This window comes from Phascolarctos cinereus, unplaced genomic scaffold, assembly GCF_003287225.1.
Source record: "Phascolarctos cinereus isolate Bilbo 61053 unplaced genomic scaffold, phaCin_HiC Scaffold_8;HRSCAF=390, whole genome shotgun sequence".
Lineage (NCBI taxonomy): Eukaryota > Metazoa > Chordata > Mammalia > Diprotodontia > Phascolarctidae > Phascolarctos > Phascolarctos cinereus.
The window spans coordinates 43,836,163-43,856,071 of NW_027556291.1; positions in this window are offsets into that span (position 1 = coordinate 43,836,163).

Below are 19,909 nucleotides of genomic sequence, written 5' to 3' on the forward strand. Positions count from 1 at the left end.
AGTGGCATGGAGAGTGCATGAAGCAGAGGCCAGATGGACAGCTGCTTCAAGCTGAAGAAGGTATCGCTGCCTCTTCTCTCCCCACGTAAGATGGTGTTTGGGCCTGAATTCTGCAGAAGAATATTCCTGCAGAGCCCAGTCAACCTGAGACCACTAAGTGTTTTCTCATAAAAAGCCTCAGAAACTTTTTGAATGTCAGCTCATCTATCTTCAGTGCCCCCTCTGTATCATCAAGAAGAGTATGGGAGTGGGGGAGGGCACAGGAGCGTGTGGGCATGGGGGTGGGAGGTACGAGGGCAGCAGTGGAAGGGAGGCTGGCTCTTATTAGGAAGAGAAGCTGCTTCAGGCTGGGAAAAGTCAAAACAAAACCTTGATTAATATCTATTCCATTTAAAGAAATGAAAATAATATCATCATTATGGTAATGAAAAAGAAAGGGAAGTTTAACTCTTTGAATGGAGGTAAATGTGGTCTTCCCCTTTGCTAAGGCTCTGTGAGTATGGGTTAGAGGAACTAGGGCTGTGTAGTCTGGAAAGGAGGCCTAGGGCAGAGGTGAGAGCTGTCACCAAGTATTGGAAGGGCTATGACATGTGGGGCCATGGAGAAGAGAAGACATCGGTCTGGTTCCACTTGGCCCCAGGGAGCAGATAGAAGATTGAGATGTGGAATGATTTCTTCACAAAGAGAGCTGTCTACAAGGGGAGTGGACCACCACAGGCCATGTTGGGCTAAATTCTCATTGGAAGTCTTCCAACTCCTCACTGGAAGCATTTAGGAGCTGGCTGACCACTTGATGTAGAAAGGATACTTGTTCAGAAAGAGTTTGAACCAGGTAGCTTCTGAGGACCCTCCCTCTCCCCCACTCCCACTCAACTCCCACTGGCATTCTTTTTTTTTTTTTGAAGTTTTAGGCAGTTGGGGTTAAGTGACTTGCCCAGGGTCACACAGCTAGTAAGTGTCAAGTGTTTGGTCTGAGGTCTAATTTGAACTCAGGTCCTCGTGACTGCAGGGCCCAGTGCTCTATCCACTGCACCACCTAGCTGCCCCCCATCCCCCTGGCATTCTGATCTCCACCCCTGAACCCCACTCCAGCCCTAAATTCTATCAAAATTTAGCTTGGAAAACATTACCACTGGTCTTTCTCAGTCCTTGGTTCCTCTGACATCTCTCTCCAGGATTTGCCCATAATGACTCTTCTCTCCTCCCAACTTCATGCAACCTTCTCCCCATGGCTTCCATGCTGCTGCTCTCTCTCCTGGTTTTCCTCCTACCTGCCTGACTTCCACTTCTTGGTCTCCTTTGCTGAGTCATCATCCATGTCTTGCCACATGAGCCCAAGTGTCCCTCAAAAAGCTGCCTTGATTTCTCTTTTCTCTCAACACTCTCTCCTTTGCTAATCTCACTTTCTCTGATGGGATCAATTATTTTCTCAATTCAGATCTACACATCAAGTCCTAATCTCTCTCTCTCTCCTAAAATTGCACTGCAGCCCTCCATTGCCAATAGCCTTCTTTCATTTTTCCTGATTCTCCCCCTACCCTCCTAGGGCCCTGCCTCCCACGATTACCTGGTCTTTATTTTCTGTATAATCTACAGAAACTTATTTATGCACATGTTGTCTCCCCTGATAGAATGCCTGTTTTTTTTCTGAAGCACCCAGCACAGTGCTTGGCACATTTTATTACAATGTATCCTGATTGACTGATTGATTGAAGCGTCACAATAGGTCCCAAATTGTCCTGCTCTTTGTTCACTTCTTTCCAATGACAGCAATTTCCTGACATACTGTGTTACCATTTGCTGTCCCAACCATGCCATGAAATATACCTTTATATAATGTACAAGTCAAGCTCCTGTTCCAAAGGCGTTTTCCCTCCATAACCCTAGATGAGTTGTTAGCAGCATTACTGCACGCGACCAAACTCATTCACCTCTTTCGATGTTTCCTCCCTCTGGCAAATAAGGGACATATTCCATCCCATACTGGTAACTTAATAGTTCCTAGGAGATGTTTGCGCTGAGAGGAATGTTTCCTGGATATTCAGGCCTCTTTGGAGCCTCAGATGTCTCACATGATTTGTCCATTTAATTTGTGCTGTTTCCAAATGGTACCTATGTGATTGACTGCCCGGGATTGTGATCAGTTTCCCAAAGTTACTCCAGAGAAGGAAGACAAGAATGAAGCTCTAGGCACCCAGCTGAAATACTTGTCATTTTAGGTCTGGTCGATCTGATTCAGCAAACATTTGTTTGCATTCTTTCATATGAAGGGGATATAGAAAAGAGCAAAACACAGTTCTTGCCCCTAAGGACCTTACAATCACAGTAACTTCTATGGCTCTAGTTTGATTAGTTTTTTTTAAGTACCTTACAACTTCCCAAAGCCAATGCAACCCATTCTCCTCCTGTACAATTCTGGGCCCAGCTTGTTGCCATCTGAGAAGTTGTGACCCCTCAAAGACTGAAGTACACAACGGGTCATCTGGAATGAATTCACAGACTCAAGCATTCTTTAAGTCAAGTTGGCAAAAAGTTTATTGTTACGCTTTTCAGTGGGCAAGGATTCTTAAGGATCCTGCAACCTTAAAGTGGTACAGTTAAAGTTTATATAGGATAAAATACAATAAAACATGTGCCAAATATGCTAACTAGGTGATTCAGGGTGGGATTAAGGAGTGGTTAAGGAGTGGTCGGTTCTTAAAAGAACATGCACTTCTTGTACCTACTGCGCAGGCATTTTACCCAGAGTTCACTGGGAAAAGCCCAGAAGGGGGGCCACATGGAGGTGTGGTTTTGGGCCTGCTACGTCACTAAGTTAACTAGCGGTCAGGGACAACTGAGAGTTGTCCAGTCTGCCACCAATCAATGTCTTGTTTGACAAGATAGATGTAGGGAGTATACATATGTCTTAAGTCTAGAATACAGTTAATAAGGAGCCCAGGATGTAGATAATGAGGTAGGGTGATCGTATAGATAGTCCAATGGGTAAGAATGTCTTTATGACCCAGTGCAAAGCCAGTTCAAACTAATAATTCCTTCAGGTGCTATTTGTAACTGCACCAGGGAAAGAGATGAGGGTCTTGCTGGGGCCCACTCATGAATAATTGCTAAGCACAGTGTCCTTGGGCTGGGGAGAAACTGTCAGAGACAGTGTTGCTGAGGCTAGGGAGAAATTGAGGTCCAAGCACAAGCACCCAAACACAAGCACCCAAGCACCCCATCAAGCTCCCTACCCATTTGTGGTGTTTGTCCAAAATGCCTGTACTAACAGTTAAGCTCTATGGGCTTCTCGTCTGACTGGATATCATAGTCTGGTGAATAGGCATTTTTCATCTACCTAGCTTTTCTTGTTGGATACTTAAGGTAAACTCATTTGAGTGATTATACATCTCATTTATCTCTACATTCATCTCTGCATTGTTCAAAGCCTCAATGCAAAACATTTCCCTAAAACAAAGACTATCTTAAACAGTTTTCTCCTAGTGACATTGAAAGTCATGGAACACTGTGATATCCAAATAACTAAAGTTGAGAAATCACCCAGAGGGCATCATGGATGTGGACAGGCTGCAACACATCCCAAACGAGGAATTACATAGAAGATGTGTAAAGGATGTCAGCAGAGAAATGAAAGGAAACTGAGGATTAAAGAGGTAGAAAGTTACACAGATAGTAAGGGTATGAGGCAGGATTCAGACTCACATCACTCCCATTTCCAAGTTTTCACCTAAGATATTGATAAATACGTTGAACAGAAAGAAGGTAAAGGCAAATCCAAGAGGCACTCCACTAGAGACCTCTCTCCAAAGTGACATCAACCCATTTGTGACTACTCTTTGGGGCTGACAGGAAGACCCAGACTTCCTGATTGAGTCAATTGATCAAAGGTTTCATTTAGGTATGAACAAACCCTTAACCAATTTGGGCACACCATTAGATGAAACCAAATTGACGCATAGGAAACTATTGGGATTGGTTTCAGACACATCACTGGGCCTATGTATATACAGCATGCCAGTTCAGAATCAAGCATTGAAGCAGGAGCATTCCAGCAACCTGCCAGTCTAGTTGTGATCAATCAAATTGTATTGCTAGGGTGGGAGGAGAGGAGGATTGAGTTCTTTCTAATCTTCCCCTCCCCTCTAGCTGATGATGACCTTGTGAACTTTGAAAAATCAGAAGGTTTAGACTTCCACCATCATCAGTAGCAGCATCTCTGGAGCAAGAGTGGCTGATAGCATCTTCATTGGATCCTTGGAGCTGAGCAGAGAGCTCCACCTGAAGATGTAGCAAAAAGGATTTGTGGTAATGTAGAGCTTCGAGTTCTAATCCCTTTTGTCACCTGTCCTCTTGAAGGTTGAAGACTGAGACTACTCTCTTCACAAGACCCTATTTGTAACTATGGGAGAGTGTGGCCCAGACTTTTAGGAGGATCATTTTTGTACCAACTGTTTCTGCTACACTTAACCTTTTGGTTTTTTTTGGCAGTTGGGGTTAAGTGACTTGCCCAGGTCACACAGCTAGTAAATGTCAAGTGTTTGGTCTGAGGCCAGATTTGAACTCAGGTCCTCCTGACTTCAGGGTGGGTGCTCTATCCACTGCGCCACCTAGCTGCCCCCACTTAACCTTTCTAAAAGCTAATTAAGTCTGGCTGAAAATCAATGGAGAGTGCACTGGATGGGAGTTCATGAATGACAGCACTAGGAACCACAGACAGCTCATGGTCACCCCTAAAACCCTGGGAGAAGAAGTATTCAGCTGCCCTCTGGGGATCCAGACAACCAATGTGAGTGGTAGTTAAGGAATAGGCCATAGAGGGGGTGATGGACTGGAATGGAAGCTCCCTGAGGTCAAGGATTGTTTTGTTTTTATCTTTCTACCCAAAGCGCTGATAGAGAGTCTTGAACATAGTCTGCATTTAATAAATATTTGTTGAATCTGATCAGATTATTTCCATACCCCAGGATGTAGTTTATCTAAGCCTGGTGACTTAAATTTCCCAATAGGTTTTTCTTTCTAGCTTCCTACTTATCTTGGGATTCAATTCTCCTTTACCCATTTTTGTTCTGTCTTTTCCATTTCAAAAATCATTCTCCTTGGCCAAAAGCAAACAAACAAGCAAAGTCTTAAGTGGTTCTGCTTAGTAGAGATGGGATGGTATAGTGAATAGGGCATTGGAGTCAGGAAGATCTGGGTTCAAATCCTGCCTCAAACACTTAACAGTTGTGTGACCCTAGACAAGTCACATAACCTCTCTGTGCCTTAGTTTCCTCATCTGTAAAACAAGGGGATTGGATTCAGTGGCCTGTAATCTTTGCTCTGGATCTATTACTGTTTTTCTCAATTATAGCTTAAAAGTACATTTTACCTTTAGTATGCCTTTCCAACTTTAACCCCTTTTAAGTTTTGGCAATCCTGACACTATTCTTAGGGGACCATGCTATTTTTTTTTAACTGATGTGAGTTACAGTGGCCTTTAATAACACATTCTAGAATTTTGCAAGGAATCCTTTACTTGCCCTTAATTCTATCTTCTATACATGACTATAATTTGGCCAGTGAGTTCCCTGTGCAACCACATCAGTCTCTTTAGACAGCTAAACTTTTCTTCTTCATTGGAATTATTTCAATTTCGTTCTGCAGGATGTGATTTTTTTTTAAAGGTACTGCTATAATAAATTATATCATTTACATTTCCTAATGTTGTCTTCCCCACCCCGTCTCATGGAGTCATCCCTTACAACAAATAATTTTAAAAAGAGAGGGGAAAAAAAGAATACAGCAGAACTAACCAATGCATTGACTAAGTCTGATATATGCAGCATTCCCAGCCATAGTCCCCCCACCTTTGCAAAGAAGGAAGTAAGGTGCTTTGTCATATTTCTTCTTTGAGACTAAGATTGGTCATTATGGTGTCATAGCACTCAGTTCATTTGGCTTTGTTGGTGTTTCCATTTCCATTTCTGTAGTCATCATGCATATTATTTTCCTGGTTCTGCTTCCTTCATTTTGTATCCATTCATATATGTATTTTCCATGCTTCTCTTTCTCCATCATATTCATTGTTTCTTATAGCACAGTAACATTCTATTAAATTCATTTTCTTCAATTTGTTTATCCATTCACCAATCTATGGCCATCTACTCTTGTGTCTAGTTCTTTGTTACCACAAAAAGGGCTGCTATAAATATTTTGGTACATAGATATTTTATGGGGCCCTCCTTTTTTAATCATTGACTTCTTTGAGGTATACGCCCAGCAGTGGGATCTTAGGGTCAAGGCCATCGACATTTTCATCACTTTCTTAGCATAGTCAGGATGTCATTCTTGAGAATTTCCCATCTCTCAGATTGATTTCCCCTATTTAATTTTACTTATTCTTTACCATAATCCCTTGAAATCCATTCACTCTAAATCTAAAACTTTTGTCAGAATATGCTCAGGGTTCCCCTCCTCTATCCCAGCTTCTAGGATGGAGTGTTCAATCTTTCCAAGATCTCTGTCATTTCTAATTCAGCAACCAGTTCATCCTTATTGATCAGAATCAGGACTAAAATATCTATTTCCTTTTGTTATTTCTTCTACCTTTAAAGGATGAAATCGCTAGTATGACAACGCCAAGAAATCATCAGCTGTTCTGACTTGGGCACAGAGAGCTCTAGCACATGTCTGGATAATAGATATCCCAGATCACTAATATATCATGCCTCCATGCCACTTTCTTGAACCCCTCATCTGTTTCCTCCTTCTATCCTAGTGGTTTGTAGCATACACCCATGATGAGGTATTCCTATTCTACCAAAGTGCTGGAAGTGAGTGCATAGGCAAGAATAAAACTAGAAGATGGAAGGATGTGTGTACAAAAAAAACCCCATGAATTGGCAAGTCAAAGTGAAGTGTAAGAAACAGGAAGTCTAGGTTGAGACCACAGGTAAACTGGAACGGGCAAGAGATACAGTTAGATTCAATGAGGATTAGAGTTAGGAAAAGACTTGTTCTTGACCTTGAAAGATAAGTAAGATTTATGAGAAAAGATTGGGAGAGGGAGGGCATTCTACACAGAAAGTTAGGTTTCTGGGGGTGGAGCCAAGATGGCGGAGTAAAAGCAGTGATTTGCTTGAGCTGTGCCCCAAACATCTCGAAGTACCTGTAAAAAATGACTCTAAACAAATTCTAGAGCAGCAGAACCCACAAAAAGACAGAGTGAACAAATTTCCAGCCCAAGACAACCTAGATGGTTGATTGGAAAGGTCTATTTCACCGGGTTGGGAGAAGAGCACAGTTCAGTGTGGGCCACGCAGGCAAAGACCAGGCCTCAGCGAACCTGGAGCAGGCCTCAGGGGATTGAATCAAGTGGAGCTGTGGCGGTTTCCAGACTTCTCAACCCACAAACACCAAAGACAACTTAGAAGGTCAGTAGGAAAGGTCTATCAGACCACAGTGAGAGAGGAGCTCAGTCCAGCCCCAGTCCCAGCACAGCCCAGGGGTGGTTGGCTGCTTCCAGAGCTCTTGGCCCACAGGTAGAGTAGGAATTGAGTGGCTGATCAGAGTGGGATTGCAAGGATCTCTTTGCTGGTGCTGAGGCAGGATTCTCTTGCTTTGCCCATGCTTGGATCTGGGTCACAGCTCTGGGTGGCAGCCCTGGGGCGAGGAGGAGTGCTGCAATGGTGGAGGTGGTGGTGGTGGTGAAAGGAAATCCTCCTCACAGTTCCAAGTCATAAAAGAGTGCTTGTGGTCACTCATAGACCAAAGCACAGTCCAGGAAAGGAGTAAACACCTCGCCCTTGATCATAACACCTTGGAAGAACTGAAAATTTACAAGTCCCTAGAAGTATCTCTGAAAACAACTGCACAAAACCCCCAAATCTTGGGACAGTACATTCTCCATGCTGGAAGCAGACCCCTACCTTAACAAAGAGTTTAAAACTCAAGTAATTGGCTGGGATCATGAGCAAACTGCGCAAAAAAACATCAGACCATAGACCATACTTTGGTGACAAAGAAGATCAAAACATACAACCAGAAGACAACAAAGTCAAAGCTCTTTCATCCAAAGCCTCCCAGAAAAATATGAATCAGTCCCAGACCATGGAAGAGTTCAAAAAGGATTTTGAGAAGCAAGTAAGAGAAGTAGAGGAAAAACTGGGAAGAGAAATGAGAGTGATGCAAGAAAATCATGAAAAACAAGTCAACAGCTTGCTAAAGGAGACCCAAAAAAATACTAAAGAAAATAACACCTTAAAAACAGCCTAACCCAAATTGCAAAAGAGGTCCAAAAAGCCAATGAGGAGAATGCCTTAAAAAGCAGAATTGGCCAAATGGAAATGGAAGTCCAAAAGCTCACTGAAGAAAATACTTCCTTAAAAATTAGAACGGAGCAAATGGAAGCTAATGACTTCATGAGAAATCAAGAAATTGTAAAACAAAACCAAAAGAATGAAAAAATAGAAGACAATGTGAAATATCTCATTGGACAAACAACTGACCTGGAAAATAGATCCAGGAGAGATCATTTAAAAATTATTGGACTATCTGAAAGCCATGATCAAAAAAAGAGCCTAGACATCATCTTTCAAGAAATTATCAAGGAAAATGCCCTGGTATTCTAGAACCAGAGGGTAAAATAGAAATGGAAAGAATCCACCAATCACCTCCTGAAAGAGATTCCCCAAAGGAAAACTCCTAGGAGTATTATAGCCAAATTCCAGAGTTTCCAGGTCAAGGAAAAAAATATTGCAAGCAGCCAGAAAGAAATAATTCAAATATTGTGGAAACACAATCAGGATAATACAAGATTTAGCAGCTTCTACATTAAGGGACTGGAGGGCATGGAATATAATATTCCAGAGGTCAGAGGAGATAGGATTACCACCAAGAATCACCTACCCAGCAAAACTAAGTATAATCCTTCAGGGGAAAATGGACATTCAGTGAAATAAAGGACTTTCAAGCATTCTTGAGGAAAAGACCAGAGCTGAATAGAAAATTTGACTTTCAAATATAAGACTCAAGAGAACAAAAGGTAAACAGGGAAGAGAAATCAAAAGGGACTTATTAAGGTTGAACTGTTTACATTCCTGCATGGAAAGATGATATTTGTAACTCATGAGACCTTTGACAGTATTAGGGTAGTTGGAGGGAAAAAATTATATGTATGTACACATAGATAGAAAGAGGGCACAGGGTGAGTTGAAGATGAATGGGTGATATCTGGAGAATAAAATTAAGGGGTAAAAGAGGATTATGCTGGGAGAAAGAGAAAGGGAGAGGTAGAATGAGGTAAATTATCTCACATAAAACAGACAAGAAAAGGCTTTTACAGTAGAGGGGAAGTGGAGGAAGGTGAGAGGGAATGCGTGAATCTTATTCTCATCAGATTTGGCTTAAGGAGGGGATACCATACACACTCAATTGGGTATGGAAAACTATCTTACCCTACAAGAAAATAGGGGGGAAGGGGATAAGAGAGTGAGGAGATGATAGAGAGGAGAGCAGATTGGGGGAGGGGTAATCAGAAGCAACCACTTCTAAGGAGGGACAGGGTCAAAAGAGAGAATAGAATAAACAGGGGACAGGATAGGATGAAGGGAAATATAGTTAGTTTTTCACAACATGACTATTATGAAGTGTTTTGCATGACTACACATGTACAACCTGTATTGAGTTGCTTGCCTTCTCAATGAGGGTGGGTGAGGAGGGAGAAAGGGAGAAAATTTGGAATCCAAAATTTTTTTAAAAATGTTAAATATTGTTTTCACATGCAACTGGGGAATAAGATATGCAGTCAATGGGGTATAGAAATCTATCTTGCCCTACAGGAAAATAGAAGGGGAAGGGGATAAGAGAAGGGGGGGGTAAGATAAAAGGGAGGGCAGACTAGGGGAAAGGGTATTCAGAATGTACGCCACCTTGGGGTGGGGGAAGGGGCGAGATGGGGAGAAAATTTGGAACTCAAAATCTTGTGGAAGTGAATGTTGAAAACCAAAAATAAATTAATTAATGTTTAATAAAATAAAATGATCATGTAAAAAAAAAAGGAAAGTTAGGTTTCTGAATCATAAAATAAATTGCATTTGCCAGACAGCGAAGTGTAAAGAAATCTGTTTAGCTAGGTCAAGCTGTTCTCCCTGAATTAGGGAGAACCTTCAAAGTCAGAGGAGTTTAGAGCTCTTATTTAGGCACTAGAGAACCATTGATGATTTTTGAGCAGGGTAATAACATGATGAAAGTAGTCTTCAAGAATGAGTAATCTAATAACTGCTTATAAGGATGGTTGGGGAGGAGGAGATGGAGAGTCCAACCAGGAATCCAGGCTAGTAAGTTGAGAATAAAGTGATAAACGCTGGGTCGAGAGTGGTGGGAAGTAGTATATGGTAAAGAAGGGATGGCTACAAGAGACTCAATGACCAAAATGAATCACCCTTTGGCAGGGCTTTGAACTTAGTGTTTGCTGATTTCTTTGACCAGAAGGGATGTTGTCATGCCCCCTTTAGCATGGTAAAGGACTCATGTCTTTGGAAGTCTGATGCTATCACTAATGCACGGAAGCAGGTATGTGATCTCAACTAAATCTGTAAATAGGTCTAGTGAGGCAGAGCTATAGAACTATAAATACGTGCATCTTGCAGTTTATTTAAATTCTGCTAATTCCTAACCTCTCCTTTTTTTTTCCATCAATGTAGTTCACCTGATTTTAAATTTGCTTATATAATAAGTACTATGTTGATGCAAATGTAGGCTGACCTCCCTGATAAAAGCTGCATCTCTGCGATAAAATATCTTTGAAAAGAAACAAGATATAGGTATACACTGAAAATTAATGTCATACTCATAGACCGTAGTTAGCTTAAGCAAGACTTAGGGGTGAGAACCCTAAAATAGCGGCTAGGTGGTAGAATGGATAGAATGCAGGGTCTGGAGACAGGAAGACCTAAGTTCAAATCTGACCTCAGATGCTTACTGGCTGTATGACTCTGGGAAAGTCACTTAACCTCTGCCTGACTCAGTTTCCTAATCTGTAAAATAGAGACAATAATAGTAAAGGCCTCCCAGGGTTGTTGTAAGGATAAAATGAGATATTTGTAAAGCACTTTCCAAACCCTGAAAAATTATATAAATGCTAGCTATTGTTATTGGTCCAATGTAGTATTTGTTGACCATCCACTGTGCGCCCATTTCAATGCCATAGACTGGGATACAAGGGGAAGGGTGGTCTGAACCAGTGATTTCATTGCTGTAAGGAACTCCTGCTATGGAAACTTCCTCTACTACTAAAAATTATTAATTTAATATATAATATATAATCAGCTATGCACTCCATGGTACCTGGGGTACTGACCCTGAAGTTGGTTCTCCATGGACTGATGCCGTGCTAGGGTATGGGGTAATAATAATAGCCAACATTTATATAGCGCTTACTATGTGTCAGGCACTATGCTAAGTGCTTCACAATTGGATCCTCTCAATAACACTGGAGGTAGGTGCTATTATTATCTCCATTTTACAGATGAGGAAACTGAGGCAAACAGAGGGGCAGTGACTTGCCCAGTGTCACACAGCTAGTAAGTATCTGAGGTCAGATTTGAATTCAAGTCTTTCTGTCTCCAGGCCCTGCGCTTTATCCACTGCACCAAATCGTCCCCATTTCCCTGGGACTTCATAGTCAAAAATACATTTTCCTCACACCAATCCTGTGAAGTAGGTAAAGTAATAATTACTAGCACCATTTTACAAATAAGGAAATTGGGGTTCAGGGAGGGAGAAGTAGCTGACTTATTCTAGGGACTTATTCTAGGATCACATGGCAAATAAGTGTTGGAGTTTGGATTCAAACCAAGATCCCCTAATTCCAAGCCTACTCTTACCCTTCTGCATGCACAGGCCCTGCTCTCAAGGGTCTGAAAATGTAGTTGAGAAGAGATGGAAATTCATTTTGAAAAATGAGAGCATTTTGGAGGGTCTATGCCTGTGATTTCATTGGTGTAAGGGAATTCCCTAGTGAGGTAGCTTCCTCCACTCAAATCGAGTCTCAGAGAGTTGCCTTAAGGTCAGAAAGATTAGTGATCTATCCATGGTCATATAGCTAGCAAGTGTCAGAGATGATTTGTTTTTTTTTGGGGGGGGGCCCTATGTTTTTTTTATACTTAAACACGAAACATTTATTAAATAAGAATAAACAATAATAATCACAATGTAACTTTTAGTGACTAGGAGGCAAAAGCAGGAATAATTGAAATATTAGAACTCACCCATAAACCAAGGTCAGACATTTCCATCACTGTAAATGTCTATGGAAGGGAAGGGTACATACACATGGAAAGCTGGAAGTGAGGCAAGGAAATTCACAACTCTAGAGAGAGGGCCTTAATGTTCTTGTTCTCTTCAGAGAACAGGCTGCATCATGTGTCACCTGCTGGGCTCTTCTATCTGCTCTTCTGCTATGTACCTGCCATTCAACAATGTAGGAGAATCACATTGTAAAAATTGTCTGCAGATCTCCAACTCAACCCATACCTTAGTCTTTGAGAGCTGCCTCAGGGCACTGAGAGGTCCAGGTAGATGGGGCAGGGGCAGGACCTGAACCCAGGGTCTCCTGCCTCTGCTATGCCCCACTACACCTTCACAAAGAAAATACTATGACTAGGCACTGAAATGAGACAGGAAGTGATGGCACGTAATCAGTGCCCAATAAATGCTTGTTGGCTCATTGATACAGACTGTAGGGATGAAGTTATCAAATCCTATGGGTTGACAGCCCATTTCTTAGCTTTTTGTGTGTAGAATGAACTCTATTAGCCCCGTGACTGAGTGCCTATGAGCCCATAGCTAAAATGGCCTGCCTGGATCCATTTCACTGAGCTCTGACTGGCAGAGTCTACTGCTTAGTTCTGTCCTAGAGTCTAGAACAATCTCGACCAAGGGAAATGGGGACATCCAGAGTCTGAGTTCAGCAGCTGAGAGGCTCAGCACCAAGTCAGCCTGGCTACCTTCTGCTCTGACCTTCCCAGCCCAAGTTTCCAGTGACTGTTGTCCTTGCTTTGTCCTTTCTCTTTTGGTGGAGTCTCTGCCTTTTCTTACCCCCACCCCCTAACTTCTCCCACTCCCAGTCCTCCTGTGACTGAGTCTTTGCCTCAGTTCTATGACTGAGTCTCTTCCTTGGCCACTAGGTCCCTTTTTAATTGAACTTCCTGCCCTGCTGTCAGACACTCTTGATTCTGACCACTGGCTCCCCTGGAAGGCCACTGATGGCTTGGGGACAAATACCCTGAAGCTTGGATTCTGTTTGGGCCTTGGCCTATTGTCTTTCCCATTCCTCTATGCCTTCTCCCCATGGACCATCTCTTAGTCCCGGTCCAATGTTCTGAGGCAGCTAGATGGCATTGTGGACAAAGCCTGAGTCTTATAGTAAAAAAATACTCGAGCTCGCATCCTGCCACAGACACTTATTAGTCACTTGTGTGACCCTTGACAAATCACTTAATCTCTCTCAGATTCAGTTTCTTCAGCTATAAAATGGGAATGATAAGAATAGTACCAAACTTACAGTATTATTGTGAGGGTCAAATGAGATGAGATATATATGTGTGTATACATATGTGTGTGCATATATACATGTATGTGTACATATACATACCTTTACAAACATTAAAGCTCTATGTAAATATTAGCTATATTATTCATGCTCTTGGGAGCCTGACTTGGAATAATAGACCCCCCCCCCCAAGCCTTCCACTGATCTTTAAGGTTTATCTGGGTTCCCAGTTCTGACTTTTGCCAACCTGGCATCGCACACTAGGAATTCCTGGGGTTTTGTTTGTTGGTTGGTTTTTTATAAAGACACCTTTTGGCATTTAGAGTGACACGGTCAAATTTAATCAAAAACCCAACTGTTTACTCAAGTCACTGACTTTGAAATGGTGGCAGGTCCAGAATGGACTTCAGAACTTCAATAAGGATGAAGATTTGGGTATGAATGTGTAAGTAAAATAATAAGTCCTAAAACAGTACTCCCTACTCCAATAGTAGAGCTATACAGAGCGATCACAGACCAGCAATGTACCCTAGACAATGCGCCAGGCTGCTTGCTCACCCGTGGCCAGGGTCCAAACCAATCAGCAGTTCAGAGTCACCTTCCATGAGCTCACTAGAAAAAGATGCCCAGAGACCAATGGCCCAAAATGAAGAGTTTCTAAGGGTTGGCTGCAGTAAGGTAAAAACACCAGAACTCAAGTCAGAGAACTCGGGTTTCACTCTCGACTTTGCCACTAGCTGCAATGCCTTGGGCAAGTAATTTTACCTTTCTGGACCTCAGTTTCTTCTTCTGTAAAATGAGGGGGGTAGACATTGTGACTGTTAAGGTTCCACCTAGCTCCATCTTGGTCTCATTTTTTAATAATGGATAATGACTGTAATATAGTAGAAAATGCATTAGTTCTGGGGTTAGAGGACCAGGGTTCAAATTTCACCTGTGACATGTTACATATGACCTTAGTCACTTAATTTCATTTATCTCAGTTTCCTTCTCTGTAAAATGAGGGATTCTATGGCTTGAACAAAATGGCTTCTGAGATCCTTTCCAGCTCTAAGCTGATGACCCTCTGACTGAAGTGTTCCCTTAATGATGCTTAAAGAGTGTTATTTTTTTACTTCATCTAAGCAAATCAATTTGAGAAAGGTACCACATCTCTGCCCAAACTGATCAAAAAAAAAAAGGAAAAGAATTCATATGCACAAGAATATTTATAGCAGCTCTTTCTATAGTGGCATATTCAAAGACCTTCATATTTGTCATTTCTTGCAGCACAATAATGTTCCAGCATATTCATATATCATAATGTATTCATCCATTTTCCCATCATTGAGCCTGTAGTTTGTTTCCAGTTTGTTATTATTATTGTTTTTGCTTTTTGCTTTATAAACTGTGCTGTTATGATCTGTTTTTATAGGTGTCTTTTTTCCCCCCCTTGTCAATAATGTCTTGCAGGTATAAACCTGGTAGTAGGATCATTGGGTCAAAGGGTATGCACATTTTTGTAACTTTCATTGTTTAATTCCATAATTTAAGGTCAGGCAAAGAACTAGACACTAAGAAGGCTCCCATCAGTTGGAGAATGACAAAACAATTATGGTATATGAGCATAATGGAATATTATTGTGCCACAAGAAAAAAAAGTAAAGGATAGTTTCAAATAATCCTGGCAAAATATGTATAAGTGATACAGTGTGAAGTGATCAAAACCAGGAAAAAATTTCTATAATAACAATAGCATTATAATTTTTTAAAAAAAACTGTTGAAAGACTTGAGACTCTGTTCAATATAATGACCATTCATGATTCCTTCCATAAGCTCCATGATGAAGCATCCTGCCCACTTCTTGCTGGTGTTGTTTGTCTTTTGTTCTTAAAGAGGACTGAGTGATGTCTTGACTTTCAAGTGCAGAGTTGTCAGATTCACTCTCTCCTCCAGAATCATCGACATCCAGTGGCCAGAGCTGATGGACTCAAGATACAGAAGGAGACATCCATTTTTGGACATGGCCAATGTGGGAGTTTGTTTTGCTCAACTCTGTACGTTTGTTACAAGGCCTTTATTTCTCTTTTACTTTTTCCAATGGAGGTGGATGGGAGGGAGAGAAAAGACAGGGAAAACACAGTCAAATAAATAGATAAAAAGAAAAAGAAAAGAAGGCCTCTGGAGCATCTTTTAAAAATCGTACAGAAGAGAAGAGAAGGAAGGCCAGAATGAAGCACAGACAAGTAGGACAGCTTTGAAAGATTCATACTGATCTTATTACTTACTCAAGAAAAAAAAGCCAGCTATATATAATAAAGACACATAGATTTATATCCCATTCTCTTTTTCTGTTCAACTATGTATATGGAAATGCCCATTTTATTTGGTGTTTAGTTCAAGTTAGAAATAATTTTTTAAAATCCCCCACCAAGGGGTATCTCCTGAAAAGAAAGGCTATTCCCTAGCAAGGGAAGGACTAAGTGGCAGTAGTGTATGTGTATGGTGTAGGGAAGATGCTTACTTATCTGTGTGGGTCATCGGTAAGTTGCGTGTAAGAGGCAGAATGATGTAGTGGCTAATGTATTGCACCTCAAGTTAAGAAGACCTGGGCTCTGATCATAGATCACGAATCCAGGGCTAGAGGTAACCTCAGAGGGCATCTAGTTCAAATCCTTCATTTCATAGATGAAGATACTGAGGCTCAGAGGGGCAAAATGACTGAGAATCATGGACCTAGAACTGGAAGGGATCTCAGAGGCCACCTAGTTCAATTGTTCTTTGTTGCAGTTGAGGAAACTGAGGCCCAGGGAGGTTAAGTGATTTTAGGATCATAGATTTCAAGATGGAAGTGACCTTGGTGGCCATCTAGTCCAATCCCCTTATTTTATTGTTGTTGTTCAGTTGTGTCCAACTCTCCGTGACCCCATTTGGGGTTTTCTTGGCAAAGATACTGGAGTGGTTTGCCATTGCCTTCTCCAGCTCATTTTACAGATGAGGAAACTGAGGCAAACAGTGAAATGACTTGCCCAGGGTCATGTTGATAGAGGTGGGGTTTGAATCCAGCTCTTCTGGCTTCAGGCAGTGCTCTTTCTGCTGTATAACATTGTTTTGCCTCTGAAACTTAGCTGTGTAACCCTGGGAAGATCATTTCATCCCCCTGGGATTCAGTTTCTTCATCTTGAGAATAGGAATCATGCTACTCACCTCACAGAGTTGCTGTGAGGCTCAAAGGAGGTTCCAGCCAGCAAACCTTTGCTAAGCACCTCATGTAGACAAAGCACTGCATTAGCTCCTGGAGATATAAAGACAAAACCAAACCAATTTCAAGGTTTGTAACCTCAAGTAGGTTACGTTCTACTGATAGTATCTACAAAGCACTTTGGGAACAGTAAAGGGCTTTCTAAATGATGCTTATTTTCATCAAGCCAGAATGACTTTTAAGTCTTTATTCAATAGGGAAGGGAAGCAACATCTTTTATTCTTCTTTCTTTCTTCCATGGGCAAAACTGCCTGGGCCATGGGAGCTCCTTTTATTCACTGTGAGTCCGGTGCAGACAAGGAAAATAGTGCTATGAGAAGATCTACTTTTTGCAACAGCATCCCTACTTTAGGTCTCTGGCAAAGGCATATGGGATGTGACAGTAGCCCACCCACCTCACTTGCCCTAAAGGGACATGACTCGTTTTCTAGTGTGGAATTTGGGTGGTGGAATGGACCAAGCACGGGACCGTGATTAAAGAGGCTCAGTCTATTTACAATTCTGTCACCAATTTTGCTTAGGCAACTTGGGCCAAGTCATTTCCCCTCTCTGGACCTTGGTTTCCCCATCAGTAAAATGAGGTGGTTGGACTAGGGGACCAATAAGATCCTTTTGAGCTTTAACATTCCATGAGTCTCTGAATCTAATTCTTCAGAAAGCTCCTTGGAGACATTAGACAATTGGGGGAAGTGTGGGGAGAGGGAGAACTCAATAGAAATGCAAATTATTCTTGAGAATCTGAGAGAGAGCTCTGCTATTTCACTAATGTTATGAAGTAGATAAAACTGTCTTTCTTCTCCTCAAACCTTCAGCCCTAGATATACTCAAAACCCCAGAAGGATATCATTTATGCAATTGGTTGCTACTGGGAACAGAAGTGGTTTGTTCCTTCCTTAACACTCAGAATGCTGTGTTTTGTGTCTAATCAGAAAGGAAAGACTGTATGAAACATTTACAGGCACTTTACATCCTTAAAGCTCTTTAATTATTGCTGTAATTAGTCCACAGAGTAGCCTCTAGAAGGCAGAGGTCAGTTTGATTTGCCCTCTTTTAACCAAGAAGGAGATAAGACCTTAGAAGCTTAACATTTTTATTTAAGGCTTCATAGCAAATCAGTGACAAGACCCCAGCCCAGGGCTTGATACATTTGCTTTGGGCTTAGGAACTGGTCCCTAGATTCATGAACCAGACATATTTTTCATCTTTCAAGGTTTAAAATGCATGGTGAGGGCAGAGGGGAGGGGAATATTCTCCTTTCTCAGGGTTCAGGACTACTGGTCAAGTGGGAAGCCTCCCCAACACAGATATCTGATGACATGTGCTGACAAGGGGACTTGGTGGACAACATCTTGGGGTGGGGGCAATGAGCCAAGAGGATGAGAAATGTCCCCCAAATATACCCTGGTCCATCATGTAGTATAAGAGCCTCTGACATTAGCATTCTACGTATTTTTTTCGATGTATAGTTTTAAAATGTACACATTTTAACTTCTGTTGACAAATATAAGCATTCAAATACATGAACGATAACAAATGAAAGTATAAAAACGAAAACAAAACAAGTGATTGCAATGATTGTTCTTGTAACAGAACACTCCTGTTATTTACTGATTGTTAACAGAAGCAATAACTGTGTATATTAACTTTAAAGTGGGTGCAACAAATCCATCCTGTGTATTTAGCATGAATTTTGTTGCTGTTTAATATTGTCTTTATTTACATGGCCTAGTGGTGTTTTGCATTGTTCTTTGGGTTCTGCATCATTTTGGATGTCTTCCCATATTTAAAAATTTCTTCATATTTGTCATTTCTTGCAGCACAGTAATATACCAGTATATTCATATATCATAATTTATTCATCCATTTCCCCATCATTGGGCCTGTAGTTTGTTTCCAGTTTGTTGTTATTATTGTTCTTACTTTTTGCTTTACAAATAGTGCTCTTAGGATCTGTTTTTATAGGTGTCTCTTTTTTTTCCCCTCATCAACAATGTCTTGCAGGTATAAACTTGATGGTAGGATCACTGGGTCAAAGGGTATATACATTTTGTAACTCTCACTGGGTGATTCCATGCTTCTTTCCAAAAAGATAGAACGAACAATGTGTTAGTATGGCAGTTTTCCCATAACCACTCTAGCACTGAATTCTACCATCTATTGTGTTTGCCAGTTTGGCTAAGTATAGGGTGATACCTCTAAGTTGCTTTGAGTTGCATTTGTTTGATTATTTGGCATTTTTAATACTTGCTTGTTGAAAATTTCTATTTTCTCTTTTGAGAGTTATTTTTTATACACTGACCACTTGTCAATTGGGGAGTGGCTGTTACTCATAAATTTGGACCAGTTCCTTAACAGATGTGGGATATCAGACTATTATCAGAAACATTTAATGCAAAGACTTATTTTCCCCAGTCCATAAAGCTCCTTCTCATTTTGATGATATTGCTTTTAATTATTTTTAAAAGCTCTTCCTTTTCATAAATCAAATTTAACTATTTTGTCTCATATATTTTTCTAATTCTGTGATTAAGAATTTTCACCTACCCCCACAGTTGGGCAAGATAGGACATTTAATTCATCTTTTTTTTGTGTGTGGTGAGACTTTTTATATTTAAATTATTGATCCATTCAGAATTTAGTGCGGTGATTGGTAAAAGATGACATTCTATTCCTCCCCCCACCCCGCCTTGTGCCAAATTGTTATTTAGTTTTCTGAGCAGTTTTTGTTGAATTATGAATTCCTTTCCTTTTGATTTGTGTTCTGGGTTTGTTTTATATCTGACATGTTGCTGAAGCTATTTATTATTTCAGTTAATTTTTTGTTTACTTTCTTGGGTTTTCTAAATAAATCATCATATTATAAGTAGAGGTAGCTTGGTACAGTGTAATGAGCATGGACTTTAGGGCAGGGGTTCTCAATGTAGGGTCCATGAACTTGATTTTTTTACTCTATGATAACTATTTCAATATAGTTGAGTTCCTTTGTATTCCTGTGACTTTTACTGTATTATGCATTTAAACACATTATTTTGAGGAGTCCATAGGCTTCACCAGATGGCTAGAAGTCTACAATCCACACAAAAAAGTCAAGGCCTCCTATTCCAAGGTCAAGAAGACTAAGGTTCAAATATTGCTT